At 41.7% G+C, this 17,899-nt stretch overlaps 1 protein-coding gene and 1 long non-coding RNA gene across 7 annotated transcripts in view; one reads left to right on the top strand and one right to left on the bottom strand.

Annotated features, from left to right (window-relative positions):
- The window catches only part of LOC138755444 (uncharacterized), a 60,853-nt gene extending 53,711 nt beyond the window's left edge, over positions 1-7,142 (bottom strand). Inside the window, exons 1-2 of the long non-coding RNA XR_011352299.1 lie at positions 6,963-7,142; positions 4,599-4,651 (exon numbers count right to left, since the gene is read on the bottom strand). This is a non-coding gene — a long non-coding RNA (uncharacterized lncRNA). The remainder of the gene's footprint in view (positions 1-4,598; positions 4,652-6,962) is intronic.
- chd7 (chromodomain helicase DNA binding protein 7) overlaps positions 5,767-17,899 on the top strand; it is a 283,290-nt gene continuing 271,157 nt past the window's right edge. For 4 of the 6 annotated variants that reach the window (XM_069921415.1, XM_069921417.1, XM_069921416.1 and 1 more), the window contains exon 1: positions 5,767-6,754. The gene's annotated coding sequence lies outside the window, so the exon portion shown is untranslated. The remainder of the gene's footprint in view (positions 6,755-17,899) is intronic. The other 2 variants (XM_069921414.1, XM_069921413.1) reach the window with 2 other exon arrangements.

The raw sequence follows: 17,899 nt of genomic DNA, 5'->3' as shown, positions 1-17,899 counted from the left end.
ATTCTGAAAGAGGTAACTGCAAAGATTGTGGAGGTATTGGTAATGATTGTCCTGGAATGAATGGAGTCTGGCATGGTTCTGGTGGACTAGAGGATCATGAATGTAGCTCTAGTTAAGAAGAGAGCAAGGCAGCAGAAAGGAAATTGCAGACATCGGTGGTTGGAGTCTATTATCGAGGATGAGGTTATGGGGTATACCTAGAGGTGCATGAAAAGATGGATGCAAGTCAGCATGGTTTCCTTAAAGGAAAATCATTGCCTGACAAACCAATTGCAATTTTTCCAGAGATCACAAGTTGGATAGAGAGATGCAGTAGATGTTGTGTATTTGATCTTTCAAAAGGTCTTCAATAAGTTGCCACTCACGAGGCTGCTAAACAAGATGACAGACCATGGAATTACAGGAGGGATACTAGTATGGGTAGAGTATTGACTGATTGGTAGGAAACCGAGTGTAGGAATAAAGGAATCCTATTCTGGATGGTTACAGGTTACACTGGTGTTCTGTGGGGGTTGGTTCTGGGGCTGCTTATTACATTGAATATAAATGATTTGGATTATGGAATAGATGCCTTTGTGGCAAATTTGGAGATGATACCAAAAAAGGTGGTAGCATGTGTGGCGCTGAGGATATTAAAAAGGCTGAAGAGAGATAGATTTGGGCAAAGAGGTGGCAGATGCAATACATTGAAAAGTGTATGGTCATGCACTTAGGTAGAAGAAATATATGGGCAGATGAGATGGGAAGAAAATTCAAAATTCCAAGGTGCAAAGGGACTTGGGAGTCCTCATGCAGGATACCCAAAAAGTTAACCTCCAGGTTGAGTTGGGGATGGAGTTGAATGCAATGTTGGCATTCATTTCTGGAGGAATAGCATATAAGAGCAGGGATGTAATATTGAGACCTCATAAAGCACTGTGAGACCTCACTTGGAGAACTGTGTTCAGTTTTGGGCACCGTATTTAAGAAAAGATGTGCTGGGATTGGAAAGGGATCAGAGAAAATTTACTAGAATGATACCAGGAACAAAATGGTAAGCATTTGAGGAAATTTTTCATTCAGCTCTTGGGCTGTACTCAGAGTACAAAAGGATGAGGGGGAACCTTGGTGGCATTTTGAATGCTGAAAGGCCTGGGCAGATTAAAGGTGCAAGATGGTTCCACATGATAGGGGAGTCTAGGGCACAAACCTCAAGATAAAAGGGTGTAAATTTAAAGCAAATTTTTTTTAAAAAATTGTCAGAGGGTCATGAGTCTGTGGAACTTGTTGCCATGGGCAGCTGTGGAAGCAAGGCAGTTGGATGTATTTAAGGTAGAGAATGACAGGTATTTAATTAGTCAGGGCATCAATGGTTACAGGGAGTGGGGCTGAGTGGGAGGATGGATCAGCTCATGATTAGAATGGCTTGAAAACCTGAAAGGATCAGGCTCGAAACATTGGCTTTACTACACCTAGGAGATGGGAAGAGGCTAGATGGGTGACAGAAGAGGAAAGGGAACAGGCAGGCAGTGCAGGGCACCCCTAAATAACAAGTATATCTTTTTGGATACTATTGAGCAGGATGACCTACCAAAGATGACCTGCCAAGGCGATCAGGTCTCTGGCATGGAATCTGGTCCTGTGGCTAAGGAAAGGGATAAGAGGCAAGCTGTAGTGATGGGGGATTCCACTGTTAGGACGGTTAAGAGGTTCTGTGGAGGTGATCAAGTATCTCAGATACTATGTTGCCTACCTGGTGTCAGGGTCTAAGATATCTCTGATCATGATCATGGCTTTCTCAGGAGGGAGGGTGAGCAGCCAGATCTCGTGGTCCATGTTGGGACCAATGATGTGGGTAGAAAGGACGAGGAGGTACTACAGGGACAGTTCAGGAAGTTAGATGCTAGGTTGAAGGACCTGCAGGGTAGTGATCTCAGGATTGCAAACCATGCTATGTGCTGATGAGGTTAGAAATAGGAGGATAATGCAGCTTAATACATGGCTGAAGACATGATTTAGGTGGGAGGGCTTCAGGTTTCTGGATCATTAGGCTTTCTTCCAGGGAAGATGGGACATGTTCTGACAGGACAGTTTACATCTGAATTAGAAGGGGTCTAATATCCTTACTGGCAGGTTTACTAGTGCTGCTCTGGTGGGTTTAAACTAGATTTGCAGGGGAAGGGGAAACGGAGCCAAAGCAGATGGAGGAGGAGGGAAAAAATGGTGTTAAAATTGTATGCATTGTTAGAAATCAATGGGTTGAATGTGGTGGAAATGTTTCAGGTGCATCTATTTCAATGCAAAGAGTATTACAGGAAAGGCAGATGAGCTTAAAGCATAGATTGGCACGTGGACTTGCGACATTGTGGCCATCAGTGAAACTGGCTTGCAGGAAGGGCAGGACTGGCAGCTCATTGTTTTAGGCTTCTGTTGCTTTAAACATGATAGAATGGAGGGGGGGTGGTGAAATGAAAGGGGGTGGAGTGGCATTGCTTGTCTTAGAAAATATCACAATTGTGCTTAGGCAGGACAAACCAGAAACTATATTGAGCCTATATGGGTGGAGCTGAGGAACTAGAAAGGTATCACCACACTCATGGGGGTTGTATCATAGACCACCCAATAGTCAACAAGAATTGGAGGAGTAAATCTGCATAGAGATGGCAGACAGCTGCAGAAAACAGATTTTAACTTCCCACATATTGACTGGGATTCCCATCTGTAAAAGGGCTGGATGATTTGGCGCTTTTCCAGGAAAGTTTTCTAAATCAATATATAAAGGTACCAACTAGAGAGAGTGCAATACTGGATCTCATATTTGGGAATGAGTCCGGACAGGTGACAGAAGTAAGTGTGGGGAAACATTTTGGGTCAAGTGATTATAATGCAATTAGTTTCAAGTTAATTATGGAAAACTATAGGTCTTGGCCTGAGATTCTAAATTGGAAAAAGGCCAATTTTGAGGAAATGAGAAAAGATCTAGTATGTGTGGATTGGGATAGGTTATTTTCCAGCAAGGGAAGTGGAGGACCTTCAAGGTGAAATTTTGAGAGCACAGAGTTTGTATGTTCCTGTCAGGATCAAAGGCAAGATTAGAAGATGTAGGGAACCTTGGTTTTAGAGGGATATTGGGGATCTGATTTAGAAAAAGAGGTATAACATATAACAGGTATAGGCAACAAAGCAAACAAGGTATTTGAGTATTTTAAAAAAAAAATGGAAGAAAAACTGAAATAAATCAGGAAGGCTGAAAGACATGAGGTAGCTTTGGCAGACAATGTGAAACAAAATTCTAAGGGCTTCTACAGGTATATTAAGAGCAAAAGGATAGCAAGGGACAAAATTGGTCCCATTGAAAATCAGTGGTTGGCTTTGTATGGAGTCAAATGTGATGGGGAGATCTTAAATGTTTTTAATCAGTATTCACTCAGGAATCGGGCACAGTGTTGTGGGAAGTAAGTAAAATGAGCAGTGAGGTCATGGAAGTGCTTGCTGTCTAAGTGAAAGAGAGCAGATAAATCCCTGACAAGATATTCCCTCGGACCTTGAGGGAAACTAGGGTAGAAATTGCAGGGGCTCTGGCTGAAATATTTGATGCCCTTAGCCACAAGGGTGGTGCCAGAGGGTTGGAGAGTAGTTCACATTGTTTTTATTAAAAAAAAACCTCCAAAAGTAACCTATGAAATTATAGGCTGGTGAGACTGATGTCAGTGATAGGTTAATTATTGGAAGGTCAGATATACAATTGTTTGGATAGCCAGGAATTGATTAGGGATAATCAACATAGCTTTGGTTAAACACAGCCTACCATGTACAATCTTGAGTTTTGAGGTTACCAAGAAGTTGATGAAGATGTTGTGTATGTTGTCTGAATGGACTTCAGTAAGGTCTTTGACAAGGTCCTACATGGGATGTTGGTCAGGAAGGTTCAAATTCTGAGTATTCGTGAAGTCGTGAATTGGATTTGACAATGGCTGGATGGGGGAAAGCCAGAGTAGTGATGGAAGATTGCTTCTCCGATTGGAGGCTTGTGACTAGTGATGTGGCTCAGGAATTGGTACTTGGGACCATTGTTGTTTGTCATTTATATCATTGATCTGGATGATAATGTGATAAAACTGGATCAGTAAGTTTGCAGCCAGCACAAAGATTGAGGGGTTGTGGACAACAAAGAAGGTTTTCAAAGCTTGCTTATGGATCTGGACCAACTGGTGAAATGGACTGAAAACTCGCAGATTGAGTTTAATGCAGACAGACCAACTGGTGAAATGGACTGAAAACTAGCAGATTGAGTTTAATGCAGACAAGTGTGAGCTGTTGCACTTTGGAAGGACAAACCAAGAAAGGACATGCATGGTCAATGGTCAAGCAGAGGAGTGCAGTAGATGAGAAGAAACCAATGTGATTTTTGGGAGAATGTCAGTGCCACTAAACTATTGCTCAAGGTAAAGTTCAAACTCCGATCACTGAAACCATGACTGCACCAGCAGTTTGTGTTTACTGCCTTTCTGTTCAATCCAAATTGATTCTACTCCACATCATTTGCTAAACCAAAGATGGTTACTCACTCCTATACTGATCATTAAATTCCATTAACTTTTCCTTTTTGCATGTCCTACCTCAATGCTGATATTCTTGAACATTCAGCTTTGGTCAAACTTGAAGCACGTGCCTGGAACGGTAATGAAATTGTTTCCATTTCTTACTACTTGTGGTCTTAATTAACCCGATTGTGAGCATTTCAATGTAGCTCCTCTAATTTCCCAATTTTACCTCTTTTCCATACTTTGACCCCATTTATTGCTGGCTTTGCTTCTAACCCTACTATTTCACTAACATCCATTTTCCTCTTTCCTCTCAATTTTGTGGAGTTAGGGTTAGGGTTGTGGAGTTGCACTTTGTGCAATGTCATCAACCAAGGGCAAGGTTTCACACGCTGCCTTCAACGATTGGAGACCCGCGGCCCGACTTCCTGCACTACGTCTCCATTTTCACTTACTCCTGGAGTTGATGGCATTTAAAACATCTATTTTTAAAAAAACACAGTCCATTTCACACGCTGTTGATTCAGGTTTGAGTTTGTTTTCAAATGACCAAACTACCGCAGCCGTTAAAGGTCGGAAATAAATCCCAAACTACAGCGATGAGGAAATAGTCCGGTTGCATGGACGAAGGGCGAATCCGAGATGAAGTTCAATCGACCCGAAATTAATTTTCTTTCCGCGCCGAAGCTGCTCGAGCAGTTAAACATTTCCATAACTTTTTTTGGAACAAAACGTAAAATTTGCAACTTTATTTCGAGCCTGAGTTTCCAAAATCCCGCTTGTATTTCACAATAAGCCGTTCGGCCCTCGAGCAGGAGGGACTGGGTCGAGCAGGAGGGACTGGGTCGAGCAGGAGGGACTGGGTCGAGCAGGAGGGACTGGGTCGAGCAGGAGGGACTGGGTCGAGCAGGAGGGACTGGGTCGGGGGGGGGGGGGGGGGGGGAAGTGCGCACATGGAAATGGCTGCCCCCGGGCCAGCCGTGCACCTGCTGCACCGAGGGTGAGTGCACCTTGGGCCACGTTAACCTGGAAGCGGCTGCCGCGTCGCTGGTTGGAGGTCGCTCCTCAGTAGGTGGCTTGTCCGGGGGTGGGGGGGGGGGGCACATTGAACGCGTACGGTTTAATTAAAACTCTATGGGCGCGATCTTTACGGCGGAGAAAGCAACCTGCGTGGAGGTAACGACAGCTCATGCTGGAAGGTGACGGCGGCACCACCACACTAAAGGAGAGGTGGGGTGGGGGGGGGCAAGTCCATTTTTATTGTTCACTTGCGTCATTCGGCAGCAGAAACCGACACTGATGGTTGCTCCACAGGACTTTCAAATGCCACCCGCTTTGGTGTTTGAGCGAGAGCCAGGTGGAGTTGGGTTGACGGGCCAGAGGTCGCTGTCCGAGCGAACCGCACCTCATACCTCAGGATCCCCCTCACACACTCATCTACGTATCATCACGGAGACGAGGGCACAATCCGGGCCCTTGTACGTGTAAACATACGTCAAGGCCGATTGGCTCAGATCCATCAAGCCCTCGCGTCAGCTCATCTTTCCCAGAACCGTCCATCCCATTGGTAAACGCTGAAGAAGACACGTTTCCTCTTTTATTCTCTTCTCCCGTGTTTGAAACCCGAAAGATAATAAAAAGTGTGGAGCCCCGCCGCCATAAATGGAGAGAAGCGAAAATCCTTTCCATGCGCGGCAGGCGTGCGGACTCGTTAAAAGTCCAAATCTTGATCATTTGAACTGATTCCCCCGCCCACCCCCCCCAACCCGTTCTCCGCGCTCGCGGCCGCGTGCTCGGCGGAGGGAGGTTGGATGTCCAATCCGGAGGCGGGAGACCAACGTGCAAATCGGAGCTCGTTGACGTGAGTTGATTGCGCCCGTGAACGCGGCGCCGGCGACGCGCACGCACGCAGAGCGCGTTGCGGGGGAGAAGAGGAGGAGGAGGAGGAGGAAAGCGGCGAGAACGCGCGGGGGAAGCCGGGGTTCCAACTTCTGGTGAGAGAGAAATAACACAAAGGAGTGAGTGAGGACAGGCGGCGAGCGAGAAGATTATCACAAGTATAAAACACGCGTGAAGCGCCGCCGGGGGGGAGAAAACTATAATAAATTCTTATAAAATTAAAAAAAAATAAACCATTTTAATTAACGGTATCTTAAAAGGGGCACGAGGAAAGAAGAGTGTGGAAAACAATTTAATTTTTTTGCTCTTTTTAAAAAAGGAAGACCAGCAAAGTAAGTACGGAGAGAAAGTGTGCGAGAGACGTCGGCTGGAGGAAATTTGACTGTAAATAAACATGAAAGGACGGGGGGTGGGGGGGTGGCAGGCGGTCAGCGAGATCACTAACTCCCGCAACTGGAGAGAGAGAGAGTGCGTGGCCGCTGGCAAAAGCAGCCATTAACATTTCATTACTAGAGCAGCGCTGTCCTCCTCACAGCTCACCAGTGAGTTGAGTGTCCCTCTGTTCCTGGAGTCACTGGGGGTGGGGGTCGCGTCCTGGGCTGCTCTGGTGCAGTGTTAAGTTTCCCTGTGGCGCCCCGGGCTCTGTGAGTGTGGTTGGGGCGCCCGTGGTTCCCACAGGTCACTCGAGTGGGCTCGGAGGGTTTGAACTCGTTTCTCTCGCTTACGCGCCGCTGAAGGTCGGGGAGGGGAGGGGAAGGGGGTGGCCGAATCACTGGCCACCGAGAGGGCTGCGAGATAATGGGGCTTGGCAACGCCGCGATCAGGACGGAAGAGGTTTTTATTTTTTTAAAATGGTACTAAGTCTGCCTGTATTTGAGGCGAGGGAGCCGCACAACTTCAAGCTCAGACGGCGTGTTTAATGTTTCCGTTACTGTTTCCTTTGCCAGTCGTGTTTGAGCAACAACCACCAAAAGGCTGAGATTAAAAAGGCGCTTCTCTTTGTGGTCGGTTTCAGTCTGGGTTAGTTGTCGCTCCCTCTCTCCCTTGGACCAGCCAGTGATTTGTCTGAAGAAGAATGTGGTGTGAAAGAAGACCTCGGGTCTTCAGCAAATGAATGTTGTCGGTGAGCTGGGCACGAGAGACACTCTGCGCCGCTGTGAAGCTCAATCCAGGCGTGAAACTGTGGGGATCGACTTTTTTCATTCATTTATTTGTACCGTGTTCGACACGAGCTGGTGATTTCTTTAAAAATTCTTCAGTGGGTGCGCGTGTGTCTATTTCAAAGCGGAGTTCAGGAGAGAGCTGAAAACACGTGTATTTTGTGAAGGGGGGGATCAAGGTGAAGGGGGCAATGGGGAATGTGAGGGGAGGGGTAGATCCCACTCGGCACTCGCTCAACATTTCCCCATCATCAAGGCTTAATCATCCATGTTTGTCGTTGTCTTCGGCGGCAAGGACACATTCACACATTGTAACCCTCTTTGTTCGGGGCGGGGGGGGGGGGGGGGGGATGCCAAACCATGCGCGCACACTTTTAAAAATAAAAACTTGCGGATCAGCTTTCCGATTCTTTCACCCACTGATTTATCAAACTATTCTCGTACGTTTCTCAGTGCACTAACTTTTTTTTTCCATGAGGAGGATGGGAGCTCTCCAGTCGTTTGTTTGGTCAGCGTTTTTTTTTTCTCTCGCTGGACAGGCTGTACACAAAGAATCGCTCTTAACCTAAGATGGCAGCTTAATTTGACTCCGGTCATTGACAGTAATTATAAGAAAGACTGAAGCCATCCTGTCCTTATGGTTCGGCCAAGCCCCCACCGTCCTGATGAATTTATGATTGGATTTGGGGGGGGGGGGCGTCAATATCCTAGAGGCGGTGCATTTTTTTTTAAAGCACAACCCTTTGTTTTAAGAAAGTGACTTTGTGAACTGGAAATAATTTGTTAATGATTTGAATGAGTGGCATTCTTGGAGAAATCTACCTGCCCAAATAAATGGCTCCCGTGCAAGGCTGGAGGTGCCAAGGCTGTGAAAGCTGGGAATATTGTAAAATTCGAACTGTTTGAGATTGACTTTAATCCAAATTTTGGGTCAGATAATAAAGCTCACTTGGCCAAGTGGAATTTTTAGTTGACGGCACCACGGATTATGTACAGTATGAGGAGCTATTTCAGCTTTGATGGCGGGGTGGGGGTCGTCCTCAATTTTAGCCGTGATATTTGCAATTTCCTCGGGGGGGTTTTTTTTGAGCAAACTTTTGCAGTGTTTGAGGCTGTGCACGTCCTTGAGATTTAAAAGTTTTCTTTAAAAAAATCCTGCTCCTCACGTGTCAGGTGTTCCAAGTTTGTCATGTCGAGTGGAGGGTGTGCGCATAGTTTGGAGGGGAGAACCCCTATCGTAAATTACATCAAGTATTCGGCAAATGATTCACTTGAAATACATTACAGATTTGGAAAGGTTGTTAAGAGTTTTGGTAAGTCAGGATGTACTTTGTTAGAAAAGCTTATTACTGTCTAATTTAACTATTAATATATTGTACAAAGGATTAAACTCAAAAGTTTTGGTATTTCAACTAACACGGGTTCATAGATCACAAGGATTGCACAAGTTACAAACAACTGACAGTGTGAGTGTGACTGGCCTTTTGTAAGTGTCCTGAGTGTTGCAAAGTTTTTAAATGAATTATGTTCATAAAGAATTGGCCATGACATCAGAATTTGTGACTTCAGTCATTTGTTATGGTCTCCTACTTTGAGAGCCTTAACTTTTATTTTTGATCAACTTTAAAATTCTAATTGACAATATGCATTAAAAGTAGCATATTAAGTTGAAATCATCAAGATGTGAATTTAGTGAACCATTTCCTGAAAGGCTTTGATAATATTACCTGTTCAGTCCATAGTTTAATATTTTTCATGTTGGGTTACTTGGGTATCAAAGTTGAACCCCAAAGAATTGCAACAAGAAATGTACTTGTATTTTTTTGTATAGTTTTTGGTCTCTGCAATGTCTTTGTAATGAAATGCGCACTATTCAAATGGAATAACCTGTCCTGAAAATTCAAACTGTTTCCATTGAGGCTATAAAGATTTAAACAGAGTCGTAGAAATTCAAGCAATTGGCAAAGCTTGGTTTAAAGTGGTATGAAATATTTAATTTTGTAGAGTTAATGGATTGATATGATATACTGCATTTTATGTGACATTTTTGTTCACTAGTTTAAGGGATGCGATATTGATTCCTTGGTCACTATCTCATGGCATCAGTACAGTTCAAGGGGAAAGAGATTCATACATGTTATTTCTGTTGAATTAAATGAAGCATAATGCTTTTATATTTGGCTGCCACTAACTCCAATGTGACGCCACCTCAAATTATTTCACTTTTCATACTGCAAGTCACAGTTTTGGGGTGCCCTGAACATTACTTAGACTTCAGTTTTTGCTACTATTTATAGTCTACATTATGATATGGGAAGTGTCATTTTGTGTAGAACAAGTTCTCACAAACAACAATGTCATAATTAACAGTGGAGCTGTTCTTGTTTTGAGAGGAAATAGTTTTCTTACTGCTCTTTTCAATAGTGATCTGAATTTTTAAATTCAAAGCACATGGAGCTTTGTTTTAATAATTCAAGGATTTATCCTTTGACATCTGAGTGCTGCAGTTTAGTTTTGACTTTGATACAGTGTTAGGGACTTGGTGCTCCAATCTGAAGTAAGGCAAATGCACAATCTTTCTGAGGTGGTTTCACAGACATGATGAGGGAATGATTAAGATGTAGCAGGACAAATAAAAACAAGATGAGGTCCTTATCCTACTCTACCATTCGATCAACTCTTGTCTAATCTCCATTTTAAGGCTGCACAGGTAAAGTAGGGAGGAGCTAAATGAATAGAAGAGCCAGGAAGAATACATTGAGAGTTATGGTTCAATTATGGTAGTTTGGTGTTTGTATAGAGCAGAAATGTTGGCTTCTGCATTGTAAATTTTGTGTTTTTAAAGGATTAAAACCAGATTTAAAACTCCTTTGTGAATAGTTATTCTGATTTAAAGATTGATTTTTTTTGACTCCATAAAGTAATATTGGTGACAATTTTATGTACTTTCTGACCATATTAATTTGATACTCAGAGTTCAAGTCCTGGCAAATCTTATTAAATAAAATTACAGTTTTTTTTGGTTTTTAAGGTTTAACATGTGGTATCGGTTATAGGAAGAATTTTCAAAAGTACAGGTGGAAATGAAAGGGAAGGAATAGATAAAATTTTAGATTTGATGCAATAAAATTTTGTATACAAATCTGGAAAGGCTAGATTTTATTTTCTATTTACTTCTCAAAATGGGCATTCATGCCATTGAGTCTGTGGTGGCTCTCGGTCCTGTACCATTCACATACACATTAATTACCATTGATTCTCCTAACACTGATTTGCATAGGAATAATTTACTATCCAGTGTGTCTTTAAAATGGGGGAGAAAAGTGGAATACCTGTGTGAAATCCATGCTGTTAGAGAGAGACCATGTAAATCCACACTGACTTGACTCAGTCAGGATCAAACCTTGATCACCAGAACTGTGTGGTAACAGCTCTAGCCCTGGGTGGCACAGTGGTTTAGTTGCTTGAGCTGCAACACCAGGTACCACTATTCAACCCCTGGATCTTCATAATTTTAATTTCTGCTGTGAGTCAAAATAACAGATTATTTGAGAGTGTGCTATTTTTAAGAGTAAATCCATGCATCACAGCACACATATTTCTATTCTATGCCCATTGAATTCTACTTTTACAATAAAGAATTTAGAAAAGCTCTATGAAATTAATGAGGTAAAAAATCTATTAAAATATATAAATATAATTTTGATATACTTGGATGCAAATTTAGCATCTTAATATCAGTCGGTGATTGTCAAAAAGATTTTCCTAGATTTGGTCTAGAAACTTTGCTGTGGATCTTGTGTTTTGAAGAAAAAAATTGGATAGGTTATAATAGGTAGTTTTTAAAAAATTGATTTTCCTTCCACTCCTTGATCTCCCTGTCTGTCTTCCCATATTTTTCCATTTTTGTAACATAAATTCAAAGGGTGGGTGACATATATTCTGTCTTTTCCACCATGACATGGTACAAATTAGGATATTGGAGGAAGACTTGTCTCTTTCCAGAATCAATACAGCTCTAATTACACTTGATAAGATTCATGTGATTTAGACCAGATAATACTTAAGTTGTTTGATAACAAATCTTCCAATTTAAATATTCATTCCCTCTACCACTAATGCAATGTGACTACAATAAGAAACTTCTGCAAAATTTATTACTGCATCTTGATAAGTGTTCACAGTGCTTTCACAAGTCTAACTTCTGGGTAGGTCATGTTAGCAAGAGGTTGGGAAAAGTGTCAATGATATTCAGTTGGCATGGGACCAATATCAAATTTCTGAAAATCCAAACCTAACAGCTGAGTGAGTATGCCTTCAACTTTCAAACAGTTGACTTGCCACCCTTCTTGAGCAACTGGGAATGAACAATAACTGGCTGCACTGTGACTTTTTACATGTGCTTTTTGCATCCAGTTTTAATGTTCGTGCTTTTGGTCTTAATCCTACAGGTGGCATTGAGTTGGCTGCTTGATGGCCAAGACCTGAATGTGGAAGAATTGTTTTCATCTTGCACAATGCCAAACTAAAACTTAATAATATTTTTGATTGAAATTGACTGCACATGATTCAAGTCCTGTTGAAACTTGTGTATCAAACTGAAACAAGTTTTTTTTGTTGTTTTTTTTTGGTTTGCATGCACCTTTCTACCTTTGCACTTGTATAATTTATCCGTAATTGTGGCTTGCATTATTTCAGCTTTTCTCAAAGAGAAGCTTGGCTCATTAAAATTTTTACTGTTTCCAATTTAGTCAATACAATTATAATATCCTTGTCTCCTTTCACAAAATCACTGTGTACTATTCTGCAATTTTCATTTTGTTTCAGCAATTTTGACCATTACAAGCACTGTCTTTTGAAGCACCTTCCTAAATTCCACTTTCTTGATTTCCTATCTCTCCTCCCCATTCTATTCTGACAATACCAGTATCGGCTCATTTGTAGACATTCTTGCCTTTCAGTCAGTTATTTGAGTTCTTCACACAGTGGTAAGAGTGTGAAACGAGCTGTGAGCTGACGAGTTGAATGTAGTCATGATTTTTTGATATGTAAGAAAAGTTTGGATGGGTCGATGAATGGGAGGAGTATGGATGACGATGGTCTGGATGCAGTTCAATGGGACTAGGCAGAATAAGGGAGACGAGATGGGCAGAAGGGTCAGTTTCTGGACTCTAGTGTTCTATAGTTCATCTCTGCACCAACGATCAGAACTCAAAAAATAGAGGGTATAGTACATTTCCGATTAACCATTCAACTGAAAATCCAAATAGCCAAAAGTTTTTTGGGGTGAGACATGATGTCACAATTTGAAAAAAAAATTACCCACCGTGCTCAAGTGGGGCGACGGAATCAATTTTGCAAAGGAGACATTTGTCCATAGGAAAGGATGGCACTGATTATTTATTTATAAATTGTCATTTTTTTTTGCCATGAATAACTGCAACTTAGTGATAAATTCCATTGTGGCATTCTCAGAATTTGAATTAAAAACTGCTCTCTCCCTGCTCAAGCCACGCTCACTCCTTGCTTGCATGCCCGAGCTGCTCCCTCTGTCAAATATCTTTTCAATAGGGTTGCTGAAATTCTGCTGGAGGACAATCCCTGTGCAAACTCCTACTGCTTATAGGTGAGGAGAGACCCCTGATTCACTGGCAGGATAGGCTACGGCGGTGGGGAGGTGTTGTGGATCGGCGACTGCGTGGGATAGTGTCAGGGATTGGCGACAGCCAATACAAGTATTCTCTTGATGCTACTTATCTGCTTTAGAGAAAATTCCAGAATATCTGGAAAATCCGCTTAACTGTGAATAGGTCTGGTCCCAATCATTTGGGATAATTGGAAACGTACTGTATTTATAATATATTGGAGGGATATTGCAGATTGGCCATGCAAACTTTTAGCTAAGATGTGACACCAAAGACCCATCTGCTTTTTTGGGTGGATGTAAGTAATCTCATGGCCCTACAGTTTAAAGAGCAGCAAGTTGTCCTCTTTATCCCAGCTAATAATGATCTTTCAATCACTGTCGCTAAAATAGATTGTCTTGTCATTTATCACAATGCTGTTTGCTGGAGTTTGCTGTTCGCACATTGGTTGCTATGTTTCCTTGATTACAAATGATTGGGTTTCATACTGATTTTTCAGAACCTGTGATGGACTCAGTCATTTTTATTTATTATAAAGGTGCTTTATAGGTGTAAATAGTTTGGGGAAATAATTCAAAAGGGTTTAGGTTCTTTCAGAGATGTATTTGATTTTTTTTTAAATGTTGCTTCAAATTTTGATGATTGTATAAATTGTAATTCTACATTACTAAGAAACTCTGGTACCAGTACATTAATATGTAAAATATTTAGTCTGTATACTACATTGATCTTCAATTTGTTTAGTGTAATTTTGAGGGGCTGATTGTGGCCAGAATTAACACGTACCTAAGCAAAGATCTGGATCTGCTGCAATTTGCCTTTTGTCATAATCTGTCCACAGCAGATGTAATATCACTGGCTCTCCATTCAGCTCTGGATCACTTAGAAAACAGCAATTCATACATACAGCTGCTCTTCATCGATTACAGCTCAGCCTTCAATCCCTTTATTGCCTCAGTGTTGGTCAAGAAGCTACAAACTCTAGGCCTCTGTGCCCCATTCTGCAACTGCACCCTTGACTTCCCTCTTTGGAAGATCACAGTCAGTACAAATTGGAAGCAACGTCTCCTCACTGATAATCAACATAGCCACAACCCAAGGATGTGTCCTTAGCCCACTGCTCTACAAACGTTATACATCCACGACTGTGTGGCCAGGCACAATTCCAAAGCGATCTACAAGTTTGCCGATGACACCAGAGTTGTTGGCAGAATCACAAATGGCAATAAAGAAGTGTACAGAGGGAGATAGATCAGCATGTTGAATGGTGTAATGACAGCAACCTTGCACTCAACGTCAGCAAAACCAGGAAGGAAGTCAGGGGAACGTGACCCAGTCGTCTTCGAAGGCCCAGTAGTGGAGAGGGTCTGGAGCCTCCACGTTGATGCAATCACAAAGAAGACTCACCAGTGGCTATACTTTGTGAGGTGTCTGAGGAGATTTGGTATGTCACCGAAGACTAATAAACTTTTGTAGGTGTAACATGGAGAGCATTCTGGCTGGTTGGATCACTGGAGGTATCAATGCTCTGGACAATTGCGACATCACAGACCACGCCATCGAGGAAATCTATACAAGGTGGTGTCTTTAAAAAAACAGCCCTCTATCCTCAAGGACCTCCACCACCCTGGCTGTGCCCTCTTCACTCTGGTACCATTGGGGAAAAGGTACAGCAGCCTAAAGACGAACACTCAGTGGCACAAGGACAGCTTCTTCCCCACTGCCATCAGATTCCTGGATAATCAATGAACCAAAGTCACGGCTGACTTTTCGTGCACTATTATTTTTAGTTTTTTATAGCAATGTAAGATGGTTATAATTGGAAAATTTGCACTATGTTGCTGCCACAGAACTCCAAATTTCATGACCATAAACTCTGATTCTAATTTGAAAGACAATAGGAAATAAGTGGACCTGGTATTGGTATTTTGAGACTTCTTATTTATCTAACAGAGATGAATGTGTGATGGTAGTTCATTGTCTCAAGCTAGTCTCATCTGATCGTAGGAACTGGTGGAGCTTATTTAATTTCTTGTTCCTATTCTGCCAAACAATGAGAAGATTTCTCATCTGTAATCGAACTATCACCATTTTCTGACTAAAATATAAAATTAACAATTGACCCAGTATCAATGTCCTGATGGGAGGAGACTTCCAAATTGTATTTGGATCTTCATTCTATTGTGTAACTGTGTTCAATAATTTGCCTCAATGCCATGTGTTTCAAATTTAGCTAAGTTTCCTGAAGGCCTTCTGTAAGTCTTTAGATTTTTATGTATCCATTTGTTTGGTTACCTCTTCAGAACTGTCAGTCAGGAATGACCCACAATACAAATCCATGTTGGGTCTCTGATGAGTAATTTGTGATGCTCCAATTAAGCATCAACTATTCGAGTTTATTTATCATCAAATCGTACAATTACAACCCAATGAAACTGAGTTCTCCAGACCTTGGGGCATATCCTGTAAACGCACAACCAAACATGACAAACATTCAAACAAGTGATGAATATGCAGAAATATATATATAGAAATATTGTTTAATAAATACAGTAAAACCCCTGATATCCTTCAGTGATAGGGATTGGTAGACGCTGGATCAGTGCATCTGTGGGTTCCTCCCCCCTCCAAGTTTACAGTTAGTCTGACTGGGGTGACTCTAACTAAGCAGGGATAAGGAGGCACTTTAAGAGAGTCACCCCAGCAGTGAGGGGCTTCAACCAGCTCTTCATCCTTGGTGATGCCATTGTTTTTTCACAAAACTTTATTTAATCAGCTGCTAGGAGCAAAGCATGGCCAAGGTACTCCGCTGGCTGAATATTTGCCCCCATCTTTAAGCATTTCTGTGCTACTTCAGAGAGCATTCACTTTTACAATTTTAAAATAATAGGTAAAATATACTTATTTTGATATTTCTCCTGGTTGCTTTAATTCCAGATAGCAGGGGTTTTACTGTAGTAGTCTCAGAGGGTTAGTGTAAGCTGTCATTTCATCATTCAGCAGAAGCTGTTTCTCAGCCTGTATCTCATTGCTGAGGGGAGTAGCTGAAATATGGTAGTAGGGGTCCTCAATGATTTTGCGTGCCCCCTTCAGACAACGATCTCAGTGGATTACGTGAATAGGGGATGGAGGAAGACCCCAGTGATTCTCTGCTGCTCTTATGGATTGAACTCTGATCTAATTCTACAGCAACTGTATAAGACTGATGCAGTAGGCCCGGATGCTCTCGATAGAGCTCCTGTAGAAAGTTGACATGATGGTGGCTAGTAGACCTGCCCACTTCAGTCTTCTGGAAGTGCAATCATTGGTGTGCCTTCTTGACATGTGAGATGTTGGGTGTCCAGGGCAGGTCACTTATGAAGTGGATTCCAAGGAACTTGATGCTCTCTACTCCACTACCGAGTTATTAATCTGTTAATGTGAAGGATGGTCGTTCTTGGTTCACCTGAAGTTCATGACCATCTCCTTGGTCTTTTCCATTTTGAGACTCTGGTTGTTATTCTCGCACAATATCATGAGAAATTCCACTTCTTGTGTTGTATGATTCTCCATTGTTGCAGATGTGGCCAATAACTTGTGTTGTCTGCAAACTTGATGACGGTTGGAGTTGAATCTGGCATTGCGCTCGTGAATCAGTTGCATGAACAGGAGCAGGCTGAGCACACAGCCCTGAGGTGCTCAAGTATTCAATGTGATGGTCTTCAAAGTTCTGCTATTAATACCTCAATATCATTTTGCCTTCTCAACTTTCTGAAAAGTGGACTTTCAGACCTGAATTGATTGAACTTATTGAATCAAGGGAATTTTGGAAAAGTCCAGTGCAATGCTCTTGTCCATCTTAAAATGCTGGGATGAAAATCTGTCCTTGGGAATAGCTATTCTTTGCTTTTATTTACTTGATTTTTGATGAATCACTCCCTATTTCAACATTTTTCAATGTTTGATGCAGTCCTCCTTCCTTTGCTGTAAATGATGCAAAGCAATTATTCAAAATTTTTTGTCATTTCCTTACTTCATTTACAATATTAGTAATTTAAAATAGGACCAAATTACACCACCCCTTTTTCCTCTGGTAAACGTTTTGGCTTTTGCAAGCTTCCAGTCATTTTTGTAGCCTCTGGTCTCCATTTTGATTCCTTTTTGTACATTTCCCAGTCATTGGTATTTATGCTAATTTTTGCTTTGTGTTTTCCCTTTTATCTCTTCAATCGTGGCATGTAAAGTATATATCACTGTCAAAAACTGATTCTGCATCAATTCTGTTGGATATGTCCATTAAAATAAAAAAGTTTCATAGTTTCTGTCAAAGCAGGCCAAAGCTAAATTTTGAATCTTTGTAGGATGGTTTTAAGTTCTTTTGAATGAACATTCAAGGAATCTCTTTAGGAGAAACTGTCATGTATTGTCTCTTGTAACCAAAGGTATGGTTCATTACCATGCAAAATTTACTATGATTACTTTTCTTGTAGATTCTAGATCACATTGTTATAGAAAACAGCAATACTGTATATACTTATGAAATAAACTGTCCCTCAAAGTTAAGCTTGTCTTATCGAATTAATAAATCGTCCTTTACTGTGTTCTTGACTAATTTTTGGAGCTATTCTGTCACTTCGCAACTGCCAAGGAAGTGTACATGCAATTCCTACTATACACTTTAACAAAATATCAT

The sequence above is a fragment of the Narcine bancroftii genome, chromosome 2 (genome assembly GCF_036971445.1).
Source record: "Narcine bancroftii isolate sNarBan1 chromosome 2, sNarBan1.hap1, whole genome shotgun sequence".
Taxonomy (NCBI): Eukaryota; Metazoa; Chordata; class Chondrichthyes; order Torpediniformes; family Narcinidae; genus Narcine; species Narcine bancroftii.
This window is presented reverse-complemented; position numbering and strand designations above follow the sequence as displayed.